A 12,293-nucleotide genomic window follows, 5' to 3' on the forward strand; every position below is an offset into this window, starting at 1 on the left:
CTGGAGTTTTCAAAGGATGTGAGGCCTCCGGTCGCGATGAGGTGGGGAACTAGGTGTTTCTCTGTGGTCTCCACAGGGGATTCAGACATCCTTTCTTCTTGGGAGATGCAAGACGAGCCTGCATTCAAGTCACTGCAGGGATATCCGGCCTTATTTCGAGTCAGGGCATCGCGGTGTCCATTCCATTTGAGGCCGCAAACTCAGGATCCCTTTCACATACCTAGAGCTGAGAGAAGCCTCCTCTTGAGGTGCTTGTGGTAAGGTGGTATTCCTCAGGAGTCGAAGCCAGGGACTAACCTCTCATCTCGTGTTGATTCTTGGTCCACGGAGCTCTTTCGTGTTGCCACAGTGACCTCAGGATCCCTCTAGCCTTGAAACAGTGTTCTTGGGGTTTCTCTGGAGTGCCATCAAGGAAATCAAGGCTCCTTTCATGTGTGATGTGCAACACGGAATTGCTCTGCACGCAGTGCAGGGGAATCGGGCCTCATCTCGCGGCGAGGGGGAAGTCTCATGGTTTTTCTCGAGTTGCGGCGGGAACCTGGGGTATATTCTCGAGTTACGACGGGGCTGGCCCTTCCACACACGTGTGTGTTCAGCCATGTCAGGACTCCTGCCTACTTGCGAGGGACAACTCGGGATTCTCCTCGAGGCTTTGCAGGGCAATTGGGACGCCTCTCCAGCTGAGACGGGAGACCAAGGGTCCCTTTCAACGTGCCACAGGAATCCTGGGTCTCCTATCAAGTTTCACGAGGAGTCAGGCATCGTCTCCTTTGGAGGCACTGATCTCCGCATACCTCTGGAGTTTTCAAAGGATTTGAGGCCTCCTGTCACGATGAGGTGGGGAACTAGGTCTTTCTCTGTGGTCTCCACAGGGGATTCAGACAACCTTTCGTCTTGGGAGATGCAAGACGAGCCTGCATTCCAGTCACTGCAGGGATATCCGGCCTTATTTCGCGTCAGGGCATCGCGGTGTCCATTCCACTTGAGGCCGCAAACTCAGGGTCCCTCTCACATACCTAGAGCTGAGAGAAGCCTCCTCTTGAGGTGCTTATGGTAAGGTGGTATTCCTCTGGAGTCGAAGCCAGGGACTAACCTCTCATCTCGAGTTGATTTTTGGCCCACGGAGTTCTTTCGTGTTGCTACAGTGACCTCAGGATCCCTCTAGCCTTGAAACAGTGTTCTTGGGGTTTCTCTGGAGTGCCATCAAGGAAATCAAGGCTCCTTTCATGTGTGATGTGCAAGACGGAATTGCTCTGCAGGCAGTGCAGGGGAATCGGGCCTCATCTCGCGGCGAGGGGGAAGTCTCATGGTTTTTCTCGAGTTGCGGCGGGAACCTGGGGTATATTCTCGAGTTACGACGGGGATGGCCCTTCCACCCACGTGTTTCTTCAGCGACGTCAGGACTCCTACCTAGTTGCGAGGGACAACTCTGGATTCTCCTCGAGGCTTGGCAGGGCAATTGGGACGCCTTTCCAGCTGAGGCGGGAGACCAAGTGTCCCTTTCCAAGTGCCACAGGAATCCTGGGACTCCTATCAAGTTTCACGAGGCGTCAGGCATCGTCTCCTTTGGAGGCACTGATCTCCGCGTACCTCTGGAGTTTTCAAAGGATGTGAGGCTATCGGTCGCGATGAGGTGGGGAACTAAGTCTTTCTCTGTGCTTTCCACAGGGGATTCAGACATCCTTTCGTCCTGGGAGATGCAAGACGAGCCTGCATTGAAGTCACTGCAGGGATATCCGGCCTTATTTCGAGTCAGGGCATCGCGGTGTCCATTCCACTTGAGGCCGCAAACTCAGGGTCCCTCTCACATACCTAGAGCTGAGAGAAGCCTCCTCTTGAGGTGCTTGTGGTAAGGTGGTATTCCTCTGGAGACGAATCCAGGGACTAACCTCTCTTTTCGAGTTGATTTTTGGTCCACAGAGTTCTTTCGTGTTGCTACAGGGACCTCAGGATCCCTCTATCCTTGAAACAGTGTTCTTGGGGTTTCTCTGGAGTGCCATCAAGGAAATCAAGGCTCCTTTCATGTGTGATGTGCAAGACGGAATTGCTCTGCACGCAGTACAGGGGAATCGGGCCTCATCTCGCATCGAGGGGGAAGTCTCATGGTTTTTCTCGAGTTTCGGCGGGAACCTGGGGTATATTCTCGAGTTACGATGGGGATGGCCCTTCCACCCACGTGTTTCTTCAGCGACGTCAGGACTCCTGCCTAGTTGCAAGGGACAACTCGGGATTCTCCTCGAGGCTTGGCAGGGCAATTGGAACGCCTCTCCAGCTGAGGCGGGAGACCAAGGGTCCCTTTCCACGTGCCACAAGAATCCTGGGACTCCTATCAAGTTTCACGAGGAGTCAGGCATCGTCTCCTTTGGAGGCACTGATCTCCGCGTACCTCTGGAGTTTTCAAAGGATGTGAGGCCTCCGGTCGCGATGAGGTGGCGAATTAGGTCTTTCTCTGTGGTCTCCACAGGGGATTCAGACATCCTTTCTTCTTGGGAGATGCAAGACGAGCCTGCATTCAAGTCACTGCAGGGATATCCGGCCTTATTTCGAGTCAGGGCATCGCGGTGTCCATTCCATTTGAGGCCGCAAACTCAGGGTCCCTCTCACATACCTAGAACTGAGAGAAGCCTCCTCTTGAGGTGCTTGTGGTAAGGTGGTATTCCTCTGGAGTCGAAGCCAGGGACTAACCTCTCATCTCGAGTTGATTTTTGGTCCACGGAGCTCTTTCGTGTTGCCACAGTGACCTCAGGATCCCTCTAGCCTTGAAACAGTGTTCTTGGGGTTTCTCTGGAGTGCCATCAAGGAAATAAAGGCTCCTTTCATGTGTGATGTGCAACACGGAATTGCTCTGCACGCAGTGTAGGGGAATCGGGCCTCATCTCGCGGCGAGGGGGAAGTCTCATGGTTTTTCTCGAGTTGCGGCGGGAACCTGGGGTATATTCTCGAGTTACGACGGGGATGGCCCTTCCACACTCCTGTGTGTTCAGCCATGTCAGGACTCCTGCCTACTTGCGAGGGACAACTCGGGATTCTCCTCGAGGCTTTGTAGGGCAATTGGGACGCCTCTCCAGCTGAGGCGGGAGACCAAGGGTCCCTTTCCACGTGCCACAGGAATCCTGGGACTCCTATCAAGTTTCACGAGGAGTCAGGCATCGTCTCCTTTGGAGGCAGTGATCTCCACATACCTCTGGAGTTTTCAAAGGATTGGAGGCCTCCTGTCGCGATGAGGTGGGGAACTAGGTCTTTCTCTGTGGTCTCCACAGGGGATTCAGACACCCTTTCGTCTTGGGAGATGCAAGACGAGCCTGCATTCCAGTCACTGCAGGGATATTAGGCCTTATTTCGAGTCAGGACATCGGGGTGTCCATTCCACTTGAGGCCGCAAACTCAGGGTCCCTCTCACATACCTAGAGCTGAGAGAAGCCTCCTCTTGAGGTGCTTGTGGTAAGGTGGTATTCCTCTGGAGTCGAAGCCAGGGACTAACCTCTCATCTCGAGTTGGTTTTTGGTCCACGGAGCTCTTTCGTCTTGCTACAGTGACCTCAGGATCCCTCTAGCCTTGAAACAGTGTTCTTGGGGTTTCTCTGGAGTGCCATGAAGGAAATCAAGGCTCCTTTCATGTGTGATGTGCAACACAGAATTGCTCTGCACGCAGTGCAGGGGAATCGGGCCTCATCTCGCGGCGAGGGGGAAGTCTCATGCTTTTTCTCGAGTTGCGGCGGGAACCTGGGGTATATTCTCGAGTTACGACGGGGATGGCCCTTCCACACACGTGTTTGTTCAGCCACGTCAGGACTCTTGCCTAGTTGCGAGACACAACTCGGGATTCTCCTCGAGGCTTGGCAAGGCAATTCGGACGCCTCTCCAGCTGAGGCGGGAGACCAAGTGTCCCTTTCCACGTGCCACAGGAATCCTGGGACTCCTATCAAGTTTCACGAGGAGTCAGGCATCGTCTCCTTTGGAGGCACTGATCTCCGCGTACCTCGGGAGTTTTCAAAGGATGTGAGGCCTCCGGTCGCGATGAGGTGGGGAACTAGGTATTTCTCTGTGGTCTCCACAGGGGATTCAGACATCCTTTCATCTTGGGAGATGCAAGACGAGCCTGCATTCAAGTCACTGCAGGGATATCCAGCCTTATTTCAAGTCAGGGCATCGCGGTGTCCATTCCACTTGATGCCGCAAACTCAGGGTCCCTCTCACATACCTAGAGCTGAGAGAAGCCTCCTCTTGAGGTGCTTGTGGTAAGGTGGTATTCCTCAGGAGTCGAAGCCAGGGACTAACCTCTCATCTCGAGTTGATTTTTGGTCCACGGAGCTCTTTCGTGTTGCTACAGTGACCTCAGGATCCCTCTAGCCTTGAAACAGTGTTCTTGGGGTTTCTCTGGAGTGCCATGAAGGAAATCAAGGCTCCTTTCATGTGTGATGTGCAACACAGAATTGCTCTGCACGCAGTGCAGGGGAATCGGGCCTCATCTCGCGGCGAGGGGGAAGTCTCATGGTTTTTCTCGAGTTGCGGCGGGAACCTGGGGTATATTCTCGAGTTACGACGGGGATGGCCGTTCCACACACGTGTTTGTTCAGCCACGTCAGGACTCTTGCCTAGTTGCGAGACACAACTCGGGATTCTCCTCGAGGCTTGGCAAGGCAATTGGGACGCCTCTCCAGCTGAGGCGGGAGACCAAGAGTCCCTTTCCACGTGCCACAGGAATCCTGGGACTCCTATCAAGTTTCTCGAGGAGTCAGGCATCGTCTCCTTTGGAGGCACTGATCTCCGCGTACCTCTGGAGTTTTCAAAGGATGTGAGGCCTCCGGTCGCGATGAGGTGGGGAACTAAGTCTTTCTCTGTGGTCTCCACAGGGGATTCAGACATCCTTTCATCTTTGGAGATGAAAGACGAGCCTGCATTCAAGTCACTGCAGGGATATCCAGCCTTATTTCGCGTCAGGGCTTCGCGGTGTCCATTCCACTTGAGGCCGCAAACTCAGGGTCCCTCTCACATACCTAGAGCTGAGAGAAGCCTCCTCTTGAGGTGCTTGTGGTAAGGTGGTATTCCTCTGGAGTCGAAGCCAGGGACTAACCTCTCATCTCGAGTTGATTTTTGGCCCACGGAGCTCTTTCCTGTTGCTACAGTGACCTCAGGATCCCTCTAGCCTTGAAACAGTGTTCTTGGGGTTTCTCTGGAGTGCCATCAAGGAAATCAAGGCTCCTTTCATGTGTGATGTGCAACACGGAATTGCTCTGCACGCAGTGCAGGGGAATCGGGCCTCATCTCGCGGCGAGGGGGAAGTCTCATGGTTTTTCTCGAGTTGCGGCGGGAACCTGGCGTATATTCTCGAGTTACGACGGGGATGGCCCTTCCACCCACGTGTTTCTTCAGCGACGTCAGGACTCCTGCCTAGTTGCGAGGGACAACTCTGGATTCTCCTCGAGGCTTGGCAGGGCAATTGGGACGCCTGTCCAGCTGAGGCGGGAGACCAAGTGTCCCTTTCCAAGTGCCACAGGAATCCTGGGACTCCTATCAAGTTTCACGAGGAGTCAGGCATCGTCTCCTTTGGAGGCACTGATCTCCGCGTACCTCTGGAGTTTTCAAAGGATGTGAGGCTATTGGTAGCGATGAGGTGGGGAACTAGGTCTTTCTCTGTGGTCTCCACAGGGGATTCAGACATCCTTTCATCTTGGGAGATGCAAGACGAGCCTGCATTCAAGTCACTGCAGGGATATCCAGCCTTATTTCAAGTCAGGGCATCGCGGTGTCCATTCCACTTGATGCCGCAAACTCAGGGTCCCTCTCACATACCTAGAGCTGAGAGAAGCCTCCTCTTGAGGTGCTTGTGGTAAGGTGGTATTCCTCAGGAGTCGAAGCCAGGGACTAACCTCTCATCTCGAGTTGATTTTTGGTCCACGGAGCTCTTTCGTGTTGCTACAGTGACCTCAGGATCCCTCTAGCCTTGAAACAGTGTTCTTGGGGTTTCTCTGGAGTGCCATGAAGGAAATCAAGGCTCCTTTCATGTGTGATGTGCAACACGGAATTGCTCTGCACGCAGTGCAGGGGAATCGGGCCTCATCTCGCATCGAGGGGGAAGTCTCATGGTTTTTCTCGAGTTGCGGCGGGAACCTGGGGTATATTCTCGAGTTACGACGGGGATGGCCCTTCCACACACGTGTTTCTTCAGCGACGTCAGGACTCCTGCCTAGTTGCGAGGGACAACTCGGGATTCTCCTCGAGGCTTGGCAGGGCAATTGGGACGCCTCTCCAGCTAAGGCGGGAGACCAAGGGTCCCTTTCCACGTGCCACAAGAATCCTGGGACTCCTATCAAGTTTCACGAGGAGTCAGGCATCGTCTCCTTTGGAGGCACTGATCTCCGCGTACCTCTGGAGTTTTCAAAGGATGTGACGCCTGCGGTCGCGATGAGGTGGGGAACTAGGTGTTTCTCTGTGGTCTCCACAGGGGATTCAGACATCCTTTCTTCTTGGGAGATGCAAGACGAGCCTGCATTCAAGTCACTGCAGGGATATCCGGCCTTATATCGAGTCAGGGCATCGCGGTGTCCATTCCACTTGAGGCCGCAAACTCAGAATCCCTCTCACATACCTAGAGCTGAGAGAAGCCTCCTCTTGAGGTGCTTGTGGTAAGTTGGTATTCCTCAGGAGTCGAAGCCAGGGACGAACCTCTCATCTCGTGTTGATTCTTGGTCCACGGAGCTCTTTCGTGTTGCTACAGTGACCTCAGGATCCCTCTAGCCTTGAAACAGTGTTCTTGGGGTTTCTCTGGAGTGCCATCAAGGAAATCAAGGCTCCTTTCATGTGTGATGTGCAACACGGAATTGCTCTGCACGCAGTGCAGGGGAATCGGGCCTCATCTCGCGGCGAGGGGGAAGTCTCATGGTTTTTCTCGAGTTGCGGCGGGAACCTGGGGTATATTCTCGAGTTACGACGGGGATGGCCCTTCCACACACGTGTTTCTTCAGCGACATCAGGACTCTTGCCTAGTTGCGAGACACAACTCGGGATTCTCCTCGAGGATTTGCAGGGCAATTGGGACGCCTCTCCAGCTGAGACGGGAGATCAAGGGTCCCTTTCCACGTGCCACAGGAATCCTGGGACTCCTATCAAGTTTCACGAGGAGTCAGGCATCGTCTCCTTTGGAGGCACTGATCTCCGCATACCTCTGGAGTTTTCAAAGGATGTGAGGCCTCCTGTCGCGATGAGGTGGGGAACTAGATCTTTCTCTGTGCTTTCCACAGGGGATTCAGACACCCTTTCGTCTTGGGAGATGCAAGACGAGCCTGCATTCCAGTCACTGCAGGGATATCCGGCCTTATTTCGAGTTAGGGCATCGCGGTGTCCATTCCACTTGAGGCCGCAAACTCAGGGTCCCTCTCACATACCTAGAGCTGAGAGAAGCCTCCTCTTGAGGTGCTTGTGGTAAGGTGGTATTCCTCTGGAGTCGAAGACAGGGACTAACCTCTCATCTTGAGTTGATTTTTGGTCCACGGAGCTCTTTCGTGTTGCTACAGTGACCTCAGGATCCCTCTAGCCTTGAAACAGTGTTCTTGGGGTTTCTCTGGAGTGCCATCAAGGAAATCAAGGCTCCTTTCATGTGTGATGTGCAACACGGAATTGCTCTGCAGGCAGTGCAGGGGAATCGGGCCTCATCTCGCGGCGAGGGGGAAGTCTCATGGTTTTTCTCGAGTTGCGGCGGGAACCTGGGGTATATTCTCGAGTTACGACGGGGATGGCCCTTCCACACACGTGTTTCTTCAGCGACGTCAGGACTCCTGCCTAGTTGCGAGGGACATCTCTGGATTCTCCTCGAGGCTTGGCAGGGCAATTGGGACGCCTCTCCAGCTGAGGCGGGAGACCAAGTGTCCCTTGCCAAGTGCCACAGGAATCCTGGGACTCCTATCAAGTTTCACGAGGAGTCAGGCATCGTCTCCTTTGGAGGCACTGATCTCCGCGTACCTCTGGAGTTTTCAAAGGATGTGAGGCCTCCGGTCGCGGAGAGGTGGGGAACTAGGTCTTTCTCTGTGGTCTCCACAGGGGATTCAGACATCCTTTCATCTTGGGAGATGGAAGACGAGCCTGCATTCCAGTCACTGCAGGGATATCCGGCCTTATTTCGAGTCAGGGCATCGCGGTGTCCATTCCACTTGAGGCCGCAAACTCAGGGTCCCTATCACATACCTAGAGCTGAGAGAAGCCTCCTCTTGAGGTGCTTGTGGTAAGGTGGTATTCCTCTGGAGACGAATCCAGGGACTCACCTCTCATCTCGAGTTGATTTTTGGCCCACGGAGCTTTTTCGTATTGCTACAGTGACCTCAGGATCCCTCTAGCCTTGAAACAGTGTTCTTGGGTTTTCTCTGGAGTGCCATCAAGGAAATCAAGGCTCCTTTCATGTGTGATGTGCAAGACGGAATTGCTCTGCACGCAGTACAGGGGAATCGGGCCTCATCTCGCATCGAGGGGGAAGTCTCATGGTTTTTCTCGAGTTGCGGCGGGAACCTGGGGTATATTCTCGAGTTACGACGGGGATGGCCCTTCCACCCACGTGTTTGTTCAGCCACGTCAGGACTCCTGCCTAGTTGCGAGGGACAACTCGGGATTCTCCTCGAGGCTTGGCAGGGCAATTGGAACGCCTCTCCAGCTGAGGCGGGAGACCAAGGGTCCCTTTCCACGTGCCACAAGAATCCTGGGACTCCTATCAAGTTTCACGAGGAGTCAGGCATCGTCTCCTTTGGAGGCACTGATCTCCGCGTACCTCTGGAGTTTTCAAAGGATGTGAGGCCTGCGGTCGCGATGAGGTGGGGAACTAGGTGTTTCTCTGTGGTCTCCACAGGGGATTCAGATATCCTTTCTTCTTAGGAGATGCAAGACGAGCCTGCATTCAAGTCACTGCAGGGATATCCGGCCTTATTTCGCATCAGGGCATCGCGGTGTCCATTCCACTTGAGGCCGCAATCTCAGGATCCCTCTCACATACCTAGAGCTGAGAGAAGCCTCCTCTTGAGGTGCTTGTGGTAAGGTGGTATTCCTCAGGAGTCGAAGCCAGGGACTGACCTCTCATCTCGTGTTGATTCTTGGTCCACGGAGCTCTTTCGTGTTGCTACAGTGACCTCAGGATCCCTCTAGCCTTGAAACAGTGTTCTTGGGGTTTCTCTGGAGTGCCATCAAGGAAATCAAGGCTCCTTTCATGTGTGATGTGCAACACGGAATTGCTCTGCACGCAGTGCAGGGGAATCGGGCCTCATCTCGCGGCGAGGGGGAAGTCTCATGGTTTTTCTCGAGTTGCGGCGGGAACCTGGGGTATATTCTCGAGTTACGACGGGGATGGCCCTTCCACACACGTGTTTCTTCAGCGACGTCAGGACTCCTGCCTAGTTGCGAGGGACAACTCGGGATTCTCCTCGAGGCTTGGCAGGGCAATTGGAACGCCTCTCCAGCTGAGGCGGGAGACCAAGGGTCCCTTTCCACGTGCCACAAGAATCCTGGGACTCCTATCAAGTTTCACGAGGAGTCAGGCACCGTCTCCTTTGGAGGCACTGATCTCCGCGTACCTCTGGAGTTTTCAAAGGATGTGAGGCCTGCGGTCGCGATGAGGTGGGGAACTAGGTGTTTCTCTGTGGTCTCCACAGGGGATTCAGACATCCTTTCTTCTTGGGAGATGCAAGACGAGCCTGCATTCAAGTCACTGCAGGGATATCCGGCCTTATATCGAGTCAGGGCATCGCGGTGTCCATTCCACTTGAGGCCGCAAACTCAGAATCCCTCTCACATACCTAGAGCTGAGAGAAGCCTCCTCTTGAGGTGCTTGTGGAAAGTTGGTATTCCTCAGGAGTCGAAGCCAGGGACGAACCTCTCATCTCGTGTTGATTCTTGGTCCACGGAGCTCTTTCGTGTTGCTACAGTGACCTCAGGATCCCTCTAGCCTTGAAACAGTGTTCTTGGGGTTTCTCTGGTGTGCCATCAAGGAAATCAAGGCTCCTTTCATGTGTGATGTGCAACACGGAATTGCTCTGCACGCAGTGCAGGGGAATCGGGCCTCATCTCGCGGCGAGGGGGAAGTCTCATGGTTTTTCTCGAGTTGCGGCGGGAACCTGGGGTATATTCTCGAGTTACGACGGGGATGGCCCTTCCACACACGTGTTTCTTCAGCGACATCAGGACTCTTGCCTAGTTGCGAGGGACAACTCGGGATTCTCCTCGAGGATTTGCAGGGCAATTGGGACGCCTCTCCAGCTGAGACGGGAGATCAAGGGTCCCTTTCCACGTGCCACAGGAATCCTGGGACTCCTATCAAGTTTCACGAGGAGTCAGGCATCGTCTCCTTTGGAGGCACTGATCTCCGCATACCTCTGGAGTTTTCAAAGGATGTGAGGCCTCCTGTCGCGATGAGGTGGGGAACTAGATCTTTCTCTGTGCTTTCCACAGGGGATTCAGACACCCTTTCGTCTTGGGAGATGCAAGACGAGCCTGCATTCCAGTCACTGCAGGGATATCCGGCCTTATTTCGAGTCAGGGCATCGCGGTGTCCATTCCACTTGAGGCCGCAAACTCAGGGTCCCTCTCACATACCTAGAGCTGAGAGAAGCCTCCTCTTGAGGTGCTTGTGGTAAGGTGGTATTCCTCTGGAGTCGAAGACAGGGACTAACCTCTCATCTCGAGTTGATTTTTGGTCCACGGAGCTCTTTCGTGTTGCTACAGTGACCTCAGGATCCCTCTAGCCTTGAAACAGTGTTGTTGGGGTTTCTCTGGAGTGCCATGAAGGAAATCAAGGCTCCTTTCATGTGTGATGTGCAACACGGAATTGCTCTGCACGCAGTGCAGGGGAATCGGGCCTCATCTCGCGGCGAGGGGGAAGTCTCATGGTTTTTCTCGAGTTGCGGCGGGAACCTGGGGTATATTCTCGAGTTACGACGGGGATGGCCCTTCCACACACGTGTTTGTTCAGCCATGTCAGGACTCTTGCCTAGTTGCGAGGGACAACTCGGGATTCTCCTCGAGTCTTGGCAAGGCAATTGGGACGCCACTTCAGCTGAGGCGGGAGACCAAGGGTCCCTTTCCACGTGCCACAGGAATCCTGGGACTCCTATCAAGTTTCACGAGGAGTCAGGCATCGTCTCCTTTGGAGGCACTGATCTCCGCGTACCTCTGGAGTTTTTAAAGGATGTGAGGCCTCCGGTCGCGATGAGGTGGCGAACTAGGTCTTTCTCTGTGGTCTCCACAGGGGATTCAGACATCCTTTCATCTTGGGAGATGCAAGACGAGCCTGCATTCAAGTCACTGCAGGGATATCCAGCCTTATTTCGCGTCAGGGCATCCCGGTGTCCATTCCACTTGAGGCCGCAAACTCAGGGTCCCTCTCACATACCTAGAGCTGAGAGAAGCCTCCTCTTGAGGTGCTTGTGGTAAGGTGGTATTCCTCAGGAGTCGAAGCCAGGGACTAACCTCTCATCTCGTGTTGATTCTTGGTCCACGGAGCTCTTTCGTGTTGCTACAGTGACCTCAGGATCCCTCTAGCCTTGAAACAGTGTTCTTGGGGTTTCTCTGGAGTGCCATCAAGGAAATCAAAGCTCCTTTCATGTGTGATGTGCAACACGGAATTGCTCTGCACGCAGTGCAGGGGAATCGGGCCTCATCTCGCGGCGAGGGGGAAGTCTCATGGTTTTTCTCGAGTTGCGGCGGGAACCTGGGGTATATTCTCGAGTTACGACGGGGATGGCCCTTCCACCCACGTGTTTCCTCAGCGACGTCAGGACTCCTGCCTAGTTGCGAGGGACAACTCGGGATTCTCCTCGAGGCTTTGCAGGGCAATTGGGACGCCTCTCCAGCTGAGACGGGAGACCAAGGGTCCCTTTCCACGTGCCACAGGAATCCTGGGTCTCCTATCAAGTTTCACGAGGAGTCAGGCATCGTATCCTTTGGAGGCACTGATCTCCGCATACCTCTGGAGTTTTCAAAGGATTTGAGGCCTCCTGTCGCGATGAGGTGGGGAACTAGGTCTTTCTCTGTGGTCTCCACAGGGGATTCAGACACCCTTTCGTCTTGGGAGATGCAAGACGAGCCTGCATTCCAGTCACTGCAGGGATATCCGGCCTTATTTCGAGTCAGGGCATCGCGGTGTCCATTCCACTTGAGGCCGCAAACTCAGGGTCCCTCTCACATACCTAGAGCTGAGAGAAGCCTCCTCTTGAGGTGCTTGTGGTAAGGTGGTATTCCTCTGGAGTCGAAGCCAGGGACTAACCTCTCATCTCGAGTTGATTTTTGGTCCACGGAGCTCTTTCGTGTTGCTACAGTGAC

The sequence above is a fragment of the Cervus elaphus genome, chromosome X (genome assembly GCF_910594005.1).
Source record: "Cervus elaphus chromosome X, mCerEla1.1, whole genome shotgun sequence".
Classification (NCBI taxonomy): Eukaryota; Metazoa; Chordata; class Mammalia; order Artiodactyla; family Cervidae; genus Cervus; species Cervus elaphus.